The following is a 19,760-nucleotide window of genomic DNA, read 5'->3' as shown; positions in this document are numbered from 1 at the left end:
ACAAAGCAACACAGGTTCGAACCTTGGAAACCTCTGGGTATTTAAGCGCATTATAAATACGCAACTAAGACAAAAAAAAAAAAATTACGGAACAAAACAAAAACAGCGCCTTGATGCCCGTGGGCTGTGTGAGCGCTTTAAAAATGCAAAATAAAAAAATTATAATAAAGAAATCACACTCCGACTAGCCCAGCCTCATTGGATGTCATTCTGTCAAAATGTTATTACCTAGCCTGACCATATCCTCATCCCCTGTCAATAACCTCACTACACATTGGCCGTTTCCTTCTCACACCCCAAACCCTCTCTGAATGTTCATCTCGGAAAATGATAGGCCGCTCTCTCTTTTACAAATCAATAGTCACAGGCGGTCCTCCTCATCTCTCGGCTTGTGGCCAGGATTTGGTAAATGCATCAACTCCATAAACATGTTAAAATATGCATATAATGTAAATGTATTTAAAAACATGTGTGTTTATTTGTATACTTGAACATCTTAATGCGCCCATGCATAGTGTAATTTTACATTTATTTGGACAGCTGTGTGTGGGGAAACGCTCGTCCGTAGCCCCCAGAGAGTTATGAAGCAACCTTCCCACCCCCGTCTGAAAAAGCGATCTAGTTCACTGTCTTGCTTCAGACGTGGCTATTGATCCTTCACTTTCATGGGCACTTAAAATAAAAAGAAAGGTGTATAAAATGCACAATCCTGTGTCAGACCAAGCTAGGGCCCTCCTGGATTTCTGACACTTGTGGTCGAATTTTTCAACCTGAAGAAGAGCTGCGGGATCAAGGACATGCTACCCCATCCACGTGTGCATACCATTACTTGGTGCAAACACCACCATTGCTAGGCACCTGTCATTGGCCAGCCCGTACCTGTCTTGCTGCCTGGTAAAGTTCAAGAGCACTGGTATCTAGATAAAGGCTACTCCCTACCCTGGCATCATGTTACAAGGCATCCATTATATTGTTGCCTTAGCACCCTAAAACCCGTAATGATAGGCCCACCTGCAAAATATAATATGGAGGGGCCTGAGATCCCAACAACCAGGGAGCATTGGAAGGCTTTGGCCCGATTTGGGGTCCTTGGGTAATGTTACTAACGATATCGCGTTTTCATACGTATGCTGCCTCGTATTAACTCTCCCAATTATAGATGCTCTAATAGTATTTGTTATTAAGCAATTAGTCGTATCAATCTCTGCTTCACAAGGGCCCTTTTTTCGCCCCTGCTACGTCATGCACAGTGTGTTACTAGGGAGCTGCAAGCTCCCTATGTTTGCACATTGTGCATGAATGAATACATCAATCAATAGAGCTGTAGAACGCTGCTTTAAATGCATCCCCGCTAGGCGCCATGAGGCTTAAAGAGTGATGGCACAGAGAATTTAGAAGGTGTCCTTTGAGTTTCTTCATGAATAAAAAATCGTTTGTATGGTTGTGGATGTTTATTGGGAGCTTATTCTATAGCTGGGGACCATGGCTTGATTGGGGAGAAGTTGTGTAGACGTCTGAGAGACCTTTGTTTAGTGGTGGTTTCAGGAACTGGTGTGGATGGCAACCCAGGGGATCGAGCTGACTTCATTACTTTGTAGAATGTTGTTGCAAATGTTTTTCAGTTTAGAAGTCAATTATTGCTGTTCTTCTGTTGTAGTTCTCGGCAAATTGGGTATGTAGCGTAAACGATAATCTTAACACTTTGAGTCGGTTCTTTTCGAATTCTGGGCATCAGGACAGGCTTGCCTTAGTCATGAAGATGGTTTGGTGGTCGTTAGTTGAGATGGTCTTCTTGTATTTAAGGTATATTGTGCCTGATGATCTTCTTGAGGCTCCCTTAACCTAGTGTTTTTATTTAGGTGATGCTGAGTGTGCTTGAATCAGTTGTTTTTTCTTACTAGTGGGTAGTTTGCAGTGGGGTCCACCATCTGTTTCTGGTGTGTAGGATGGCAGCGCTCATGTATACTATGCGTTGTATTGTAATGCTGACATTTTTTGCAAAGGGTGCTCTGGAAGATTGTGGATGTGACCCAACTTGTGGTTGATATTGCAGTTTGGCAAGAATGATTGTGGGGTGTTGCTTGCTGAAAGGAGCTTCATGGAGGGACTAGTGTCTTTGTAAGGGTTCTGTAACTTTACAGCACCCTGTCGTAGCCTGCTGCATGGTTCACTGGACCTGCTTCACCCCTTCCAGCTTGTCCCTTTATAGTTAAAGAACGGGACCTGACATGTCCATGCGCACTTTCATGCTGCTACATGCTTGCATTTGTCCTCTATGCCTTCCCAACAAAATGATCTGTGTATCTAAGGTATTTTGTATAGCGCTATCTTACCATCCTAAGACCATTTACAACTCCTTCAACATCATACTTGCGCCCCAAAGCATGCTGGCCCAGAAGGCTGACCAGGGTTTAAAGAAAGACCGTGTTAACCATCTACTGCCAATACGGGAGTCCTTGGGATCCGTCGAGGTGGGTGGGGGCATCACGTCAGAACATTGTGGTTCCCTTTGAATTTGGTTTCACTAGTGTGCCTGTTCTATGCTCGTGCTTGCCCCCTTGCTTGGGTGTAGAGGAACAGGGAAAGTGGGGATCGATGGGGTCCCAGATTAGAGGTGTAAGCACTGGGGTCAATCATACTATCTGATCTCCTGGGTCTTTTTAAGGTTTTGGGGGGGCTCTGCTGTGCCTTCATAATAGGTTTGTGCAATAAAGGGTGCATTGGAACCCGGACTGATTGTCCTCGGAATTTGGTCCATCCGACCTTGGATTGGCACAAAACGAGGGAGTGGCTAATTTGATGGGTTTATTGAGGACCTAATAAAATAGTAGATACTCGAGGTAATCCCACTACTTTGGAAGACGGTTGAAATCTGAGGGAGCCGCGGGGGCGGGGCTATTTATACCTCTACGTCCTAGTGGCGCTGCCGTACGCGGCCCAAAACGACGTAGATGGGACACAAGTGTCAGACGTTTTCCTATGGAAAAGGTCTATATAACTTACCGAGGATTCCCAGCCTGACGACGGGGACTATTCTAAGCATGTGAATCCATGAAAGATACCAATGCTGGAGAAATGGAGTTACAGGTAAGAAACTATTCCCTTCCAATCTGGAACTTGATCCTAAAAGTCCACCCAAAGAAAACAGTGGGTTTTGGACTTTATTGATGAGATGTGTTTTTTTATTGAATATGTTTTTATTTCAGGGGAGTAAATGGAACTGTCACCGGGGAAAATACATAAGTGTTCATACATAGATTTGTCAGATTTAGTGTCTGGAGCGCTCACCTGAGGTTGTTAGGATGAAGACGGCGAGGAGGATCTTTTGGGCTTTCTCTTCTGGTATCCTGAAGATATGGATGAGACTCTTCCCAAAGCCATGCTGCCCATTTAGTGAGAGCACAAACGGATGACCCTGGGAGAAGCCCACAAAGTGTTCCAGGAAAAACCCTCAATAGGGGGGGGAACACCTAGATTCCGCTGTGGCACTGTCAAAAGTTATGCTGTATCAAGACTCCGGATGGTAGCTTTGTTGAGCAGGTAAGTCCCAGGAAGATAGAGGAATTCACACAAACAGCGGAGCAACCGTGATGGAAGTAGGAATGATAAGACAACACTCGACAGTACAGCAGAAGACGGCAAGGAAAGCAGGAGATGTGAAACAGGCTGAGTAGGAATGGAGGAAACCCAGCGGCCACAAGGGGAGGGGCAAGGAGCAGACAAAACGAGAAGCGTCAAAGATGGCGATCCGAAGGCAAAGGAAACAACGAAACAGGAAGGCACAGAAGGAAGACAAGGGCAGTGGAAGGGGGAACAAGGAATCCAACCAAGGGAACGAGCACTGAGCTAAGGAGCAATTCCTAGCATTGAGAGACACAGAAGGATAAGCTGCACAGACTGTTTGGTCTGTATACCGGAAGCAAGAGTGCCTCGACAGTTGGAATCAAAAAGAGGAGAGCGCTACACCTTAGGGGTAGCCACCATGTTGGAGTGGAACGGAAGGTGCTGCAGAGACGATGGCAAGCACCACGGTGACTAGTGGTTGCGAATTCTGACACAATGCCCCCTCCAATACCCAACTCCTCCCGGCTTGCCTGGGTGCAGGTGATGGAACCTATGCAGAAGTCAAGGTGCTGTAATGTTGCCGAGTGGTTCCCATGATCTTTCACTCAGGGGATACCCTTTCCATTCCACCAGGTATTGAAGGCATCCAAGTTGGTGCCTAGAATCACAAATCCAGGACACCTTAAATTCCAACTGGAGATTTGGAGATATTATCAGAGGCGGAACAGGGTGAGAAACAGATCGGGAAGATGTGTATGGTTTCAGCAGAGAGGTGTGGAAAATGGGATGGATCCGCTTCCAAGTATTCGGTAGGGACAGGCGATAAGCTGCAGGATTGATGATCCGCTGGATGGAGAATGGACCATAAAAGCGGAGAGAACATTTGGTGGGGCATAGGTGTTTGGGTAGATGTTTCGAAGAGAGCCACATCAAATCTCAGCAAAACACTTGGTATTCTGTTGTGCCACTTTTAGATGTTCCTTGGTGGCCTTCTGCGTGGCAAAGAGATCAGTAACCCATTGGTCCACAGACAGAACAGGGGTGTTCCCGTTGGGGAGGGAGGGAATTATGGTCGGATGAAAACCATTGGAGCAGTGGAAAGGTGATGTTTTGAGTGAAGAATGGGTGGAGTTCTTATACGCAAACTCAGCAAGGGGGTAGTAGGACCTGTCAGTTGTCTTGAACTGGTGCAGAAAAGCATTAGAGATACTGCTCCAAGGTTTGGTTGATTCTTTCGGTAATCCCATTGGCTGAGTATGATATCCAGATGACATAGCTGTCTGTATCCCTAGTTGTTTGAAAAGATGTGTCAAAAGTGTAGAGATGTATGGAGTGCCTCTGTCTGAAATGGTTGTCGTGGGGAGTCCATGAAGATGAAAACCATCCATCAGGAATACAGTTGCCATCTGAGCGGCTGTAGGTAGTTTGAGTTTGAGTAAGGGGGGGAAATTGTGCCATCCTGGAAAATAAATTGGCCATGACCATGATTGTGGTACAACCCCTGGAGGGGGGGGGGGGGGGTCCACTATAAAATCAGTGGCAATCGTTTTCCTGGGACAGTCAGGGAGCTCAGGCTGCAATAAAACCCTGCTGTATTTTTAATGGGAATATATGTTTTGAGCACAAATTGGGCAAGGGGAGATATACTTCTTGACATCCTGTATCATGGTAGGCCTCCTGAATTGACGTTGCAGGGTATGAAGAGTGGTCTTGATCCCCCTGTGTCGTCCTGGTAGTGAATTGTGGCAGAGCTGTAAGACCTTGCTTGTGTCTTTTACATAGGTAAGAAAACGGATCCATGTCGAATACCAAAACCATCTTGTTCTGTAACAGACTGGTACGGCGCCTCGGGTGACAGGTAGAGATCTAACAATTTTGCAGAATCCTTTCTGAGTGTAAAAATTGATCCACACAATGAAAAACCTTGTTCTGGAACAAGCAAAGGGATATGGGAGTCCAAGGCATACAAAGATCCGGTCTTCCGGATAGGGCGTCTTCCAGGCAGTTTGAGAGCATGGGATGTAGGTAATTGTAAACTGGTATTGAGCAAAGAAGTATGCCCACCTTGCTTGTCTGCTATTTTTACATTCCACAGACTGAAGGACGTGTAGGTTTCGACGATCAGTTCCAATTGACAATTGGAATCTCGGCCCCCAGCAAGAGGTGACGCCAGTCCAAGAATACTTGACGGATCGCTAATAATTCCTTTTCTAGGACAGTGTAATTTCTTTCACTGCAGTTGAGGGTTCTGGACAAATACGCCAATGGGTGTTCATGGCCATCCGTTTGTTGTCACTTTAGGACTGCTCCTACAGCTTCCTCTGAAGCATCGTTTTCCGCAATAAAACGTTTGTTGGTATCGGGTTGCGATAAAACAGGGGCTATAGTAAACAATTTGAGTCGGCAAAGGGAAATTTGTTGTTCTGTGGCCCAGATAAACGGTTTATCGTTCTTCAAGAGATGGGTGAGAGGCAGCATAAAATGAGACAATTTAGGGATAAACTTCCTGTAGAAATCTGCCCTACCTTAGAAGGCTTGAATCTGCTTAACAGTAGTAAGAGGCGGCCATTCTAAGAGTGCTTGCCCCTTTTGAGGATCCATGGAAATTCCTGAAGAGTTTAGTACACATCTCAGGTATTGTATCTCCCTCTGATTAAATTGACACTTTTCCGGTTTAGCCAACAATTTGTGTTGTCGAAGTTGTCAGGACTGTTTTGGCATGAGTGGAATGATCTTCTTTGTGGGAGGAATACACTAGAATATCATCAAGATGGACCAAGACGGATCTGAAAAAACTCGATCTGTGAACCTCTGGAAAATAGCAGGGGTGTTCATCAACCTGAAGGGCATCACAAGGTACTCAAAATGTCTGAATGGCTTTCTGAATGCTGTTTTTCACTCATCTCCAGCCCTGATGCGGACGAGATGATAGGCTCCGCTAAAATCGAGTTTGGCGAAAATAACGGCACCTTGCAGAACCTCCAAAATATCTGTGATGAGTGGTTGGGTCATTTGTCATTTTATAGTCACCCGATTTAGTCCTCTATAGTCTAAACATGGACGGTGTTCTGGAGTAACCTTCTTAGGTACAAAAAACAAAGATGCTCCGATGGTGACTTGGCTGGCCGTATCAGCACGTTTTTTAAATTTAGATTGGGATACTCGCGCAAGGCAATCTTTATTGGAGCAGACAGGATGAGCATTCTCCCGAAAGGTATGATGCCGTTTTGAATGGTTTCAATAATGCAATCTTCAGGTCAATGAGGTCGAACTCTTCTTCACTAGAAAAGGCAGAAGACATAAAGGAATTCATCATATTCTTGTGGGACTGACTTTATATGAGCTGCAGCTTGTGTGTTCTGTTGTTCTATGGGCTCTTTAGTGTTCAAAGTGATTTCTTCAAGATTTTTAAGGCAGTGGGAAGTACAAAACTCAGAACCAAGAAAAAGGTTACCTGCTGTCCAATTGATTTAGGGATTGTGCCAGTGTAACCACGGAAGTCCTAGGACTGTAGAATAATGTGCTGCATGAATTATATCAAAATGTAGGACTTCAAAATGGTGATGGGATCAGCATTCCTAGGTTTCTTGAGTTATAGGTCTCGAGGACAAAGGTTTTCCATTGATTCCTTCTACTGCTTGTTTAGCAGGCTTTGGCTTGGCGGAGAATTCAATGTTTATTTGACAACTCGTCTTCTATGAACAGTCCCATTTGCTTCGCAGTCCACCTGTGCTAAAGCATGTATGGGATCAGTTTCAGGTAGTAGACTGGATACCTTAAGTACCGCTAAGGGTGTCCCCTCCTAGATACCGGAGCTACATGTTTCCTTCTGTTTCTTTGCTCCATTTAGGAACAGGGGCTTGTGTTTTCCGACCTCTGAGGTGAAGCAACAGGACAATTGCAAAGCAAGTGAGTGAAAGAGGCAATGTAAAGACCTAACCCTTTTCCCATCCTTCTGTTCCTCCGATAAGGGCCCTTGTAAATGCCTTAGTTGCATTGGTTCAGTGTCAGATGTAATAGAAGTTCCTGAAGTTGCAGCAGGAGGAGTTGTGTAAGGAGATGGAGGAAATCTTGGAGGCAAACCCCTTGTCTGTCTTCTTTCTAATTTTCTTTCCTGAAAACTGAAATCTATCTGGAGAACCATGTCAATAAGAGCCTGAAAACTAGAATGATGTGGTATCCTGGCTAACTCGTCCTTAACATCCTCATGCAGGCCCTTGCACAATAAAGGGAAACATGCTTCTTGGGACCAGTCGGCTTCTTCAAGCTGTTTAAACTTACTCACATAAGGGAGCTTGTCTTGGCTACCCTGCTGGTAGTCCAGTAACTTTTCTTGAGCTGTAAAGACTATATCCGGCTGATCAAACATGGCTCTGAAGGCTGTGACAAAACCGGCATAATTGTCAAGCACAGGCTCCGAGGAAGAAACAAAAAGGGTGTCACATGTTAATGCATTGCCAGTCAAATTTGATACCAGAAAGCCCACTTTTGCCTGATCCAAAACATTGAAATGAGGTTTCACAGTGAGCTGTATCATGCAAGTATCCAGAAAGGAACAGAGTTTACTTGGTGAGCCATCATACATTTCAATAACTGTACCCAATGACGGTACCTCTTGGGCCAGGGCATCTCTGGTCAATACCAGCTGACATAATGCAGCATTTTCTGCTTTTAAAGTTTGGACTTCGGGGGTCAACTCCTGAACCTGCTCCATCCTGGGATGATCTGACTGGCATCTCAATTGGTCCGATTTAATGTCTGGATGGAGAGCTCACCTGAGATCTTGGTCACGAGGATGGAGACAGCGAGGAGGATCTTTTGGGCATTCTCTTTGTTCTGGTATCCTGAAGATATGGGCAAGACTTTCCCGAAACCATTCTGCCTGTTTAGTGAGAGCACGGACCGAATGACCCAGTGAGAAACACGCCAAGTGTTCCAGGAAAAACCCTCAATGGAGGGGGGAAAACCTAGATTACGCTGTGGCAGTATCCAAAGTTCTACTGTATCAAGACTCCTGATGGTAGCTTCGTAGAACAGTTAAGTCCCGGGAAGATAGAGGAATTCACGCGAACAGCGGAGCAGCTTGTGATGGAAGTAGGAATGAGAAAGAAACTCTACGGCACAGCGGAAGGCAGCAAGGAAGGCAGGAGACGTGAAACAGGCTATGTAGGGAGTTAGGCGACACAGCAGCCACAAGGGGGGGTGGGGGGCGCAGGGAGCGGAGGAAACAAGAAGTGCCGAGGATGGTGATCCAAAGGCAAGGGGAAAAACAAAACTGGATGGCACAGAGGGAAGACGAGGGGAGCGGAAGGAGATACAAGGATTCCAACCAGGCGAATAAGCGCTGAGCTAAGGAGCAATTCTTAGCGCTGAAACGCACAGAAGGAAAGACAGTGCAGACTGTATAGTCTGAGTGCTTCGGCAGTCTGAATCAAAATAACTAGATGGGTACACCTTAGAGGTAGCCTCCATGTTGGAGAGGAACGGAAGGCGCCGCAGAGATGACGGCAAGCACCACGCTGAACACAGCGACCAGGGTTTGCGAATACTGACAAGATGAAGAACAACCAACATTGGACATTAAGCACAGGCAGGTGGTACGGCCAGCTGTGCTTAGAATGTGACCTTCATTGGTGAAGTACTCGAGTGGAGGCAGACAAAGTGAGGGACAGAGGTAGGCTAGAGGCGAGGGGAGAAATGTTGGCTATAAGGCATATGAGAGGTAGGTCAAGAGGGTAACTCGGAGGCGAGGAGATAGGCTTTTAGTTCGGTTTGGAACAAATCTGTGTGGACTGTTTGCCGGAAGTCCAGGGGAAGAGAATTCCATGCAAGAAGTGGAGCAAGAAGAGGGAAAGAGCAGAAGCGAGATGAAGCACAGGGAGGGCGAGGAGCCACAACAAGGGTAGATGAGGCAGAGCAGAGATTACGAGAAGGCTTGTAGAGTTGGCTAGATACAGTGGTTCTTTAACGTAGATAGATTTATGAACCAGGAGAAGACATTTAAATCTGGCACTGTTTTGCTTCGTCGGCCATCCAGCCTGGTGACGCTACAAGGAAGTAGGTGTGAAGTGAGGGAGTCCAAAGAGAATTCTGGTAGCGAAGTTAATGATCTTGTTGAGAGGACAGAAAGCATAGTTGGGGGAAGACCAAAGAGGATGCTGGCACAGTAGTCTAGTTTCGAGAAGACCAGAGTGGTTAAGAGATACTTGACAATGTTGAAAGGAAGGAGGTGCCTGATTTTCCTAATATTTAGGAGGTTGAGGCGAACTGATGTTCCAGTTTTGGAGATGCCCAGGACTGAGCCAACCTTTAAAGAAGTGAGTTGAAAGAGTGTTGTTGCTCCAAGAGACCGAGTATTGGCAAGGTGCACGATCGGATTCAATCAAGGCAAGGGCTTGATTGCGAATCCCAAGATGAAAGAGAGTATTAAGGAGATCGGAGTGATCAACAGTGTCAAAGGCATGAGACAGGTCAGGGAGAATTAGGATGGAGGATAGGTTTGAATGCTTAGCAGACGCAAGGAAGTTGGATACATTCAGGAGAGCAGTTTCTGTGGACTGACAGGAGCGGAAACCTGCTTGTAAGGGGTCTAGAAGGCTGTGGATGTCTAAGAAATTAGTGAGGTGGTTGAACACAATCCTTTTGAGCACTCCAGAGTAGTACGAAAGTTAGCCAGTGGTTTCGGGTCAGCCCCTTGCTTTTTTATGAGAGGGATGACCGTGACTATATTGAAAACAGAGGGAAAACGAGCCGAGTAGAAGGACGGGTTGACGAGTTCCACGAGGTGAGAAGCCACTAAAGGGGCAATAGGCTTAACTAGCTGAGGTGCATGAGGGTCTGATGGGGCACAAGAGGGGTTAGCCGTCATCAGTAGAGATGGCAATTAGTCAGTTAAGGGGAACATATTAATGTAAACATTTCCCAAAAGAAGCATCTTTCTTATTTGCGAGCTATTCAGTTACAGTTAATGATGCTTCATCCAGTGTAATGAGTGGATAAAGTAATCCATTGTGCTACATCTGCTGTGAAAACACCACCACCCAGCTCAGGTGAATTTGGGTATTGTCTGCAACATACATTTGGAACTACATTCAGCAATGTTTATAATTCTGAGCGAGGTGTCCCGTGTACATCTTATCCGGAAAAGGTGAAGGAGCAAATCCTTGGGGTGGATCCCGACCGTTACCTTACTTGTGCTGCTAGAGACTTTACTATGTTGGTCTGAATGTTCCATCTTTTGTTGACACATAAGGAAAATACCTAATAGCTCCACCCATAGCTCCACCCACTTGAAAACGTGTTTGAATGAGGTCCGCAATCTACCTTGCAGAATGCAGGGGGCATATTTGGTATATAAGTGAAGCTAGGGTTTTCTGTTAAGTGCTGAGAGTTATAATAATAATTTATTTATATAGGGCCTTCGCCAAAGCGCTGTACATAGAAGTTTTTGTTATATACAATCATGACTACCCAACTGAAATTGGTACTCATTTGATGACCCCAGAAGGATGAAAGGCTGAGTACACTTTGCCAGAGTTTGAACCTGCAACAGATCACAAGCAGGCGAGTGAGTAACTTCTTAATCATGTCAACTGCGGGTAAAGGGGTTGTCTCACTCATAGTCTAGAGCCTGATAGCAAGATGTAGCATTACAAGATGTAAGAAGTACATGAGTGCATACAAAAACATACAAAAATGTAACCTCTACAAAAGATGCCTTAAATGTTTCTTAACATCTGTGGCCCTCATTTTGAAGATGTCTTTAAGTGCTGATGAGAATGGATTCTAATGCTTGTTCCAGGCCTTAACTTAGCTGCTCATTAATCGATTTGAAGGCGATGGAATGTAGTATCATTGCAGCATGGGAGAACGGGATTGGTGTGGAAAGAGCCAACTCTGTGGTGGTATTGAAGGCGGAACTTTTTATTTAATTTATTTTTTTTAATGTAAAAAAGTCAGGCCAATCCTTCGGTGTCGTTTCTGACCTGCAAGTGTTCCCTGATGTACTTGGGATCAACATTGATCTTGGCCACATGATGATGTTTGAGTCTCTATTTTGTCTTTTTCAGGGTTAGTTTTTCAACACCTTTTGTTTCGTTTTTGATGGCGTCGGTTTAGGGTGACATGGTCATGTTAAACCATTTGCTGATTTCAATTTTGGGCAACCTCTTGAATGGAGGCCATCAGGACCTGTTTTGACTGTGTATGCCTGAAGGACTTCCAACTAGCGGCTTGGAGTTTTTTTCTGAAGTTGATGAGCGAGCTTTGTTCACTGGTGTGTGGATAAGAGTGGAGGGCCATGTAATGTTCTTCATTGGTCTGAAGAGGACCACATCCATTAGTGCGGGCTGTTGGAATATGAGGCATGGACCTTTGGAAAACTATCTGTCAGGTCTACGAGAAGGTTCACGTCTTATGGAGGAGGCCATACTGACACCCCGGTGATGGAATCGGGGTAGTTGGCAGGGCTAGCACTCTCTGGGGAAGAAAACCCCTCTGATGTGATGATTGTTGGATCCAGAAAAGGAGACTTGACGCTTCAAGGGAACTCAGCTTGCAACAGGGGCGAATACCGGAAGGCAAGAGGAATTCAAACATGGAAAAACAGAACTGGAAGCAGGAACAAGCAGATTGAGGAGGGAAGGAATCAGAAAGCAGGACAAAGAAGCCAGTGAAAAGTGAGCTTAGAACGGGGAGAAAACAAGTACAACAGCGCCACAGCAACTCGCAATGAAGTTGCGATGCAGCTATCGGCATACCAGTAAATCCAGATCCGAATGGACATCACTCCGTGTGCGTTTGACGGTGAAGGGAACACGCAACAACTAGACAGTCACTTGCACATCCCGAACACACCGTAACAGAACCATAAAGTATGGCGGAAGACCGCCGCGCGCATTCATGACACGATTATAGAGTTTTAGACAAAGTGTGAGAGCACCTGGAACATGTGTCTACCGCGCCAAACTCATCCTATATGTGTCTGATGTTGAAGCTGCCGGCCTCAAGAATCCGTTGGGGCAGTGCTCCTGTGTCCTGGGCAGTGGGTAAATAGGTGTCTGTTGGATTCCTGCGATATTAGCGCTCTGTACTTGGGTGATATATTTTATTGGAACGTTCCTATATTCTGTTGTATCACAGCAACACGAGAGATGTAGTCCACTCATTATGGATTTGTGCCATTAGATCTTTATTATCAGAGTAGGTGCCGACAGGTATTTCGACCACTCTAGGCAATTGTGATTATTCCTGAACATGGAGTTGAAAAGGCGTGTTGCCAGTGGTGGTTTGGTGCACTGAGTAGTGCTTCTTAAAGGTGTAGTGCCCAAGCAGAATCTCATCCTCAGCAGGTGTAGAATCCAAATGCCATGTTCAGGAATAATCACAATTGCCTGGAGTGGTCGAAATGCGCGTAGGCACCTTCTGTGATAATAAAGACCTAATTGCACAAATCCATAACGAGTGGACTACATCTCTCATGTTGCTGTGATACAGCAGAATATAGTAAAGTTCCTATAAAATATATCACCTGTGTACAGAGCACCAATATCGCAGGAAGCAAACACACACCTAACTATCATAGAGTGATCCAACCAGGTGAGGTGGATATCACACTCTTATTGTGGATTTACACAGGTGTGACAGATTACCAACTGTGAGTGAAAAATAGCCTCTGTTTTTTTGTTTTTTTATTAACATAACCTGTATATTTGTAGAGCGCACATTCAACCTCCTGAGAGGCATCTTGGCGCTATTGATGAATTAAGTTTGTTACCCAAGTTAATGGTACTCATTTTATCGACCTCGGAAGGATGAAGGGCTGAGTGGATCTACCGGGATTCAAACCTGTGACCATGAGGTCACAGGTCCCTCTAGTGTATGCATTAGTCCACTGAGCCACTAAGGGAGTTCTGCATATCAAATGCCCATTTCATAGTGTTCCATGCTGAAAAGCATAGTGCAAGCAAGTAACTGTGCTTGGCCTGCCTAGTGGCACCTCCCAGCCACTGCCGTATAGTTTGGCCCCATGGCAGAGCAAAGTGACGTGCATTCCTACTAACAAACTGCTGGAGCACAAAGCTCCAAAGGCAAGCATTTGCCTTTAACCACAGACAGGTGTGATCCTAAAATATTTTTGCAACTTCTGTCCCTTAGGGGGTCCTTGATGCTGAAGACAAAGGCAGCTCCAACATGCCCGCTTTTAGAAAAACTGGGTGTGAACTATGATTTAGGCCAAGTTGGGAAAGGCTGTTCCCCATACGTTAAACTTTTTTATTACCTGTTTACTGCAATTGACTGGTTTCCTGATTTTAGTCGTTGCTGCGTTTTCTCTACGTTAAAAGGGGCCTTTACTCAGAGGCTGACAGAATGGGAATGGCTGTGCAATTATGACCGCATGTCTACATTCAAGAGCTATGGTAGTTTGGGTGCAGTGGCACACTGTTCCATGAAATTTGAAAGGTATTTATTGCACTGCCCGAATCCAGCAGTTCATGGCATCCGACTAAAACTTCAGACAAACCAGCTGCCAGCCTTAGCGGTTTGTGGTCCGAAATGCAATGTACCGCCTGAAGCAAGATTTTGCAGAATGTGCAGAGTTGAGTCCAACTCTGAGACAGCCAGACATGTGTTAACCAGAGTGCCCGGTAATGGGCTCTTTGGTATTGCTTGGCCCTTTTTTCTATTACTATAACTCTATCAAATCAGCTGAATTCTGGATGTTTTGCTTAAACACAGAATCCACAAAAGTTATTTTGGCCTTATTTGGGGTCTGGCACTGGCAAAGGATTCAGCCAATATTAAGCAAATGAGGTTTGGGCTAGGAATTTGGTACAGAAGCGCAAATGGAGCTTTAATATAGTTTGAAGAAGAAGAAACAATTTGAATGCTCTTTCGATCAATGTTTGTATGTACCTGTGAATATGAAATTCGATACTTTTTTGTAAATAGGTAGTTTTACTGTATTGTATTTTATTTAACTTTATTGTTTTTTTCTGTTTTTGATACTTAATAAGCATTCCCTGATTGATTTAATGATTGTAAAGGTTCTGTTATGAGCTCTGTATAATTAAATTAAATACAAAAATCTAAATATAAGCCATCTCTTGTTATTGCATAGCTGTTTTTCAGAGGTGATTCTTTTCGGACTGAAACACCTTTTGGAAGGGAATAGCAGCCTGCCTCCACTTCAATTTCTGTGCTCAAGTCTGAAATACGTCTCCAGAGTTAAAAACCTGGGGTGCATATGGCAGAGTGACTTGGACTGTGAGGGTCAAGTCTCAGCAGGAATCCCATCAGTATTCTATAATATCCGGTTGCTACGACAAACCCTCCCACTATGTACCAGAGAACGACCATGCCTTGATGGTGGGAGCCTTAGTTAACGCGAAGTCGGATTATTGCAATTGGCGCCTTGCAGGAGCCCCTGCCAAGCAAATATGTCGACCTGCAAAGGGCACAAAACGCAGCAGTTAGATTAGTGTTTGGAGTACCTAAATATACTCCAATTTCTGGCCTTCGTCGCCCTCTCCGCTGGTTAGCAGTGGAAGACCGCATAAAGTTTAAGGTCGGCTGCTTGATGTTCAAATGCATAAATGGTTTGGCATCAAGCTATCTGAGGGATAAGCTGAAACCATATTATCCCACTCAGGCCCTAAGGTCAGAAGACAAACACTTGCTCATTATCCCTAGAACAAAATGTGTCTCCTCGGGAGACTGTAGATTCTCAGTCTTTGGGCCCAGACTATGGAACAGTTTCCCTTTGAACTTAAGTAAATCTAACGAACTTCCAATATTTCTAGCAAGATTAAAAAACGTATTCCTTTAAATAAGACTTCTATGTCTTGACCCACGGGCTACTATCATAATGTGATTGGCTATTATACCTGTTTTGATGACACATTCCAACTGTGCCAGGATTTGTTTTAGTATTTTGTGTGCACGATTATAAATATCTCAATCAATCAATCTCTGTCCACAATCATACTGGCCAAAACTGCTTGGTGTCATTTTATCATCAGCTTGGTTTATAGTGGTCTTGACCTACTGTGTATTCACTGTGTGGGACTGCATTTCACCCAAAACAAATGATTTTGGCTCTGCCCAAGCAAAAGCCTAAGTCTTCTCTAGTAAAGGTTGGTCACCTTCCGGTAAGACAGGAACGGTTACCAAGGGGAAAGGAGCGGTCCAATGCTTCAAAGAGTAAGCTCTGCCAGGCCAAAGGAACTCGCACCAGGGTTGTAGTTAACAGGGCCTTTGATGTAGGCAGACAGAAGAAGGGGGCAGATTTAGAGTAGTCGGGAGAGAAGCATCAGTCCACAGAAAGGGTCCCACCATCTTGGATTTTCCCAGGACTCGCAACCTTCCTGTAAACCCCCTCACCACCCACTTTCCGCACACAAAGCACTCTGGGTGTGACATTACCAGGCAGATAATTTTGAAAACGACACTCAGGATTGCACCTCCTTACACAAGGATAGAAGGTAACCAAACCACTTTAGAATATTGCCTATTTAAGGAAGTGAAACCCCCGCAGAATCATCGTTTGAAATCTGAAGGGATTACATCTGGAACTCTTTTGGGAGAACAGTCTGCTTCAAAGTCTTCTCTCATAAAGATGAAGACCGAGCACTCTGAGAAAAAGAGTAAGCCTTTTCCCTCAGCCATTCCCGAGGGACATTTGGGGGGGATGTGCTGGCTGGACAAGACCTATAACAGCTGACCCCACTAGAACCCAGGAACATTCTCACTGATGATGACGGAACCCTTCAAGTGCTCTCTGCAAATCTTCCTGGGTGGGAAGTACTGAAGAAATAGATGTTCCTTGTCCATGGAGAACATGAACGATGTACCCCAGCACCCAGAAGTCCAGAAACTGCACTGGACCCCATTTTCCAACTGTGCTTCCTTTGACACTCTCCTCAAGCTGCTAACTCGACCCATTGCTTGCTTATGCTCCATCTATGTTCGAGCCAATCGCCACTGAAGAACCACACTGCATCAGTGGACTTCCCTTAGCCAACTTGATCGATTCAAGACGCTGACTCAGTCCTTCAGCTGTCTGGTTTCTTCACCTGTTTCGTGTTGATAATCACTACAGGACCGCAGTGCCTCGCTGGACGGTCTTGAGCCAACTAGACTATCTCAATGCCCTGGATCCTTTGGGAACCACTGACTTGAAATATCTTGATGCTGACTCGACTCATTGAAAGCACCTAGAAGTTTGGCTCACTGCTGTTGAGCCCCAAGAAAAGATACTCTAAAGGTACTGTGACGTATCCTTGGATGTCGTCGGTTCTCCCCATGGGGGAGCCCCATTCCCCTGAGGCCCGGGAGGTGAGGCCGCTACCGGATAGTTCCCCTGGGGGTAGTTCTCAGCTCGAGGATCTCATGGGGAGAGACACTCCCTCTGGTGACAAAGACGACTATCCAAGGGAGACACGGTATTCCAAGCATATACACCTCTCCCATACATCCTCATATCCCTTTCCCTCCACCTCCGTGTTACCCAACTATCCCATGTATGTATGTATGTATGTATGTATGTATGTATGTATGTATGTATGTATGTATGTATGCAAGGAATTAGGGCTGATTTCTACTGAGATAAGGAAGAGGGCAGATGACCCAAGTAAACCTATTGGAATCTAGCTGGGACAAAGAAGAGGCCACCTTGTGGAATGGTAATCGCTCTTCTAGAGTTTCACAGACGAGGGACTGGGACCTGAAGATAAAAAGCAGATGAAGAACTTATAGAACTGTCTGAGAAGCCGGATATACTGCACTGGGGAGGGGGACCGCCGCACCAGCAGCCGATGCAGAAGGACCGCTCAGCTTGGGAGATTCAAACGAGGTACAAAGGACTCCCCCCTCTGGTCTCAAAGAAACCGGTGGTGTAGAGCAAACCTGGCGCAGCACTGGGTGCGGGAAGCCAGTGCCAGGAACGTGTAGTGCAGATTCGGAGCAGGCGGGCCAGGAAACACCCGTGCAGCTAGTCGAATGACCGCAAGCACCGAGGAGGATTGGCAGAGCGTTTAGGGGCCAGCAAAGGGCTAGACGCTGGTGCCGATGGGGGCTTGGAAGAGCAGGGTCTGGGACCCACAAGCAGAAACGAGGCATCTTCCTCATGCCAGTACTTGGCAAAAGAGGGAGTCGAGGTGGTCAGAACGTAACTGGGGAGAAAGCAGGGTCTGGGACCCACAAGCAGAAATGATGCATCTTCCTCATGCCAGTACTTGGCTAGGGAAGGAGCCAAGTTGGTCAAACTAAAAAGCAAGAGAGGCCAGGGCCAGAGTCCCCACATAAATTAGATGTCTTCTCACTGCAACGCTTGGCAGGAGAGTGAACCAAGCCTGAGAAGAGGTTGGGGGAAGAGTACCATACCCCCTGACATTGTGAACTGGAAGCCAGGCCTGAGATGAGGCCTGGGGAAGAGTGTCATACCCCTTGGCACTGTGAGTTGCACAGTAATTCTGGAAACAGGCCAGGGGAAGGGAGTGATTCCCCCTGGCATTGTGAACTTTAAAGTCAGCCTGAGAGAAGGCCAGGCGAAGGAAGTCATTCCTCTGGCATGTTGAAAATACTGAAAGCAAGATTGCCTGGAGAAGGGAGGCATTCTCCAGGAACCCAATAGTGAAGAAACTATGGTCAATTAAAATCCCACTCTCCCTTTTGAAAGATCTCTTCAGCAAATTTGACATTGGTTTTGAAATAATTGCCTGTGCACCCCAAGTCTTGAAACGGAGAGTGTGCCTTTATTCAAAAGTATGCCTTCTTTGTGTTTTCTTTTACATGAGTGGGACATTAGTGTTTTTGTTTGCCTTTGAGTTGTTGGGTTCATTAAAGTAGCCTATTGTTATAGAACTTTAGTTGGGCATTCTTTTATATTGGAATCTGAGTACTAGTATTGTTAGATCTGCTTCTGAGCTAGATAATATCCCCCCTGAAGTGGATAGCCTTACCTCACCCCATGCAACCTTTAAAAGGTGAAAGAGGTATACCTGGCGGGCTGTGGCTATTTCACTGCTATGATTGAGATCAGTGCTTGTTTAGTAGTAGTGTGCGGCTGAGTAGGATTTGTATCCACTATTCATGTCTGCACTTCTACAGAGCGGTAGTCATTTTGTCACAAGAGGACAAATAAAAACGAGGTACAGTGGGAGTTGATGACTGCACTGTGCCTGTGTTTTAATATGCACATGTATGTTCCTCTGTGGCCTGTTGGTGCAACGTGCCACTAAGTGTTTTTTTCTCCACCCTTGTTCCTTAGATGGAACTCAGAAGGGTCGTGGGCGTCACTTCGGGCACCTGGTGACACCAACTTATCCAGAGTTTATAAGCTCTTCGTTAGATCCCTCAGCCATTTTGGGCACGATGAGCTACCAAAACTGACCGCTCAGCCGACACTATTATCTGGGAACTCTTTTTTTGCTGCCTGACATGTTCTGCCCGTTGATGGGAACAGATTTTGGGTCTGTATATGTTTATTGCATTACAAATGGTTCGGTTGAGTGATATCAGACATCTCGTAAGGAAAACTGAACCTGAGGTAGGGCTGGGAGGAAGGATGACGGATGCATAAATGTATGGTGGTAGAAGCGGGTGCACTGTACTAAGGGTATTTCAAACCTATTAATTTAGGCCCTGTGGCATTTATGGGCGCAGGCTGGTACCAATACAATGTTTAGGTTTTTTTCTTGCCTACCATTTCATTATTTCCATGTCTAAATGTCTGTGCTACATATGCTATTGAGAGCGGCTGTGCTCTGGTAGTGGGGAGAGGGGCAGGGCTTTAAGTCGGCCGGGGCCAAGCCCTGGCAGTCTCCAGAAAGGGCTTCCGAGCTGGGGCTCTGGCAACCCCCCCTCCCCCCATCCTGGCCCCAGCCATGCCGACAACATGTGCAGCCGCAACGCTGCAGTTACGCAGACTGCCTGCAGGTGTCAGCACCTCGGAAGTAATGACATCTGCAGACAGCCAGTGTAACCATGGATTTGGCTACACGGCTGCCAGATGACTTTTAACTCCGAAACAGGAAGAGGGCTGGAGGGCCCACTCCAGTGGCGTAGCCAGGATTGTCTAAAAAGTGGGGCCTGGAGCTAAGGTAGTTGGGCCCACGGCACTGACATTAACAGCTGCAAATGCACCCACAGTGCTGCTGAGAGGGCCTTTACAGATTGTGGGTGTGCCTTGTCCGCTC

The 19,760-nt window shown here is 45.8% G+C and overlaps 1 protein-coding gene across 6 annotated transcripts in view; it reads left to right on the top strand.

The window, feature by feature from the left end:
* Positions 1-19,760, top strand: part of RAI1 (retinoic acid induced 1) — a 2,051,579-nt gene that overhangs the window by 1,414,916 nt on the left and 616,903 nt on the right. The window lies entirely within an intron of this gene.

Source organism: Ambystoma mexicanum, chromosome 2p, assembly GCF_040938575.1.
Source record: "Ambystoma mexicanum isolate Mex_15411 chromosome 2p, UKY_AmexF1_1, whole genome shotgun sequence".
Classification (NCBI taxonomy): domain Eukaryota; kingdom Metazoa; phylum Chordata; class Amphibia; order Caudata; family Ambystomatidae; genus Ambystoma; species Ambystoma mexicanum.
Note: the sequence above shows the minus strand (reverse complement) of the source record. Positions and strands in the feature narration are given on the sequence as shown.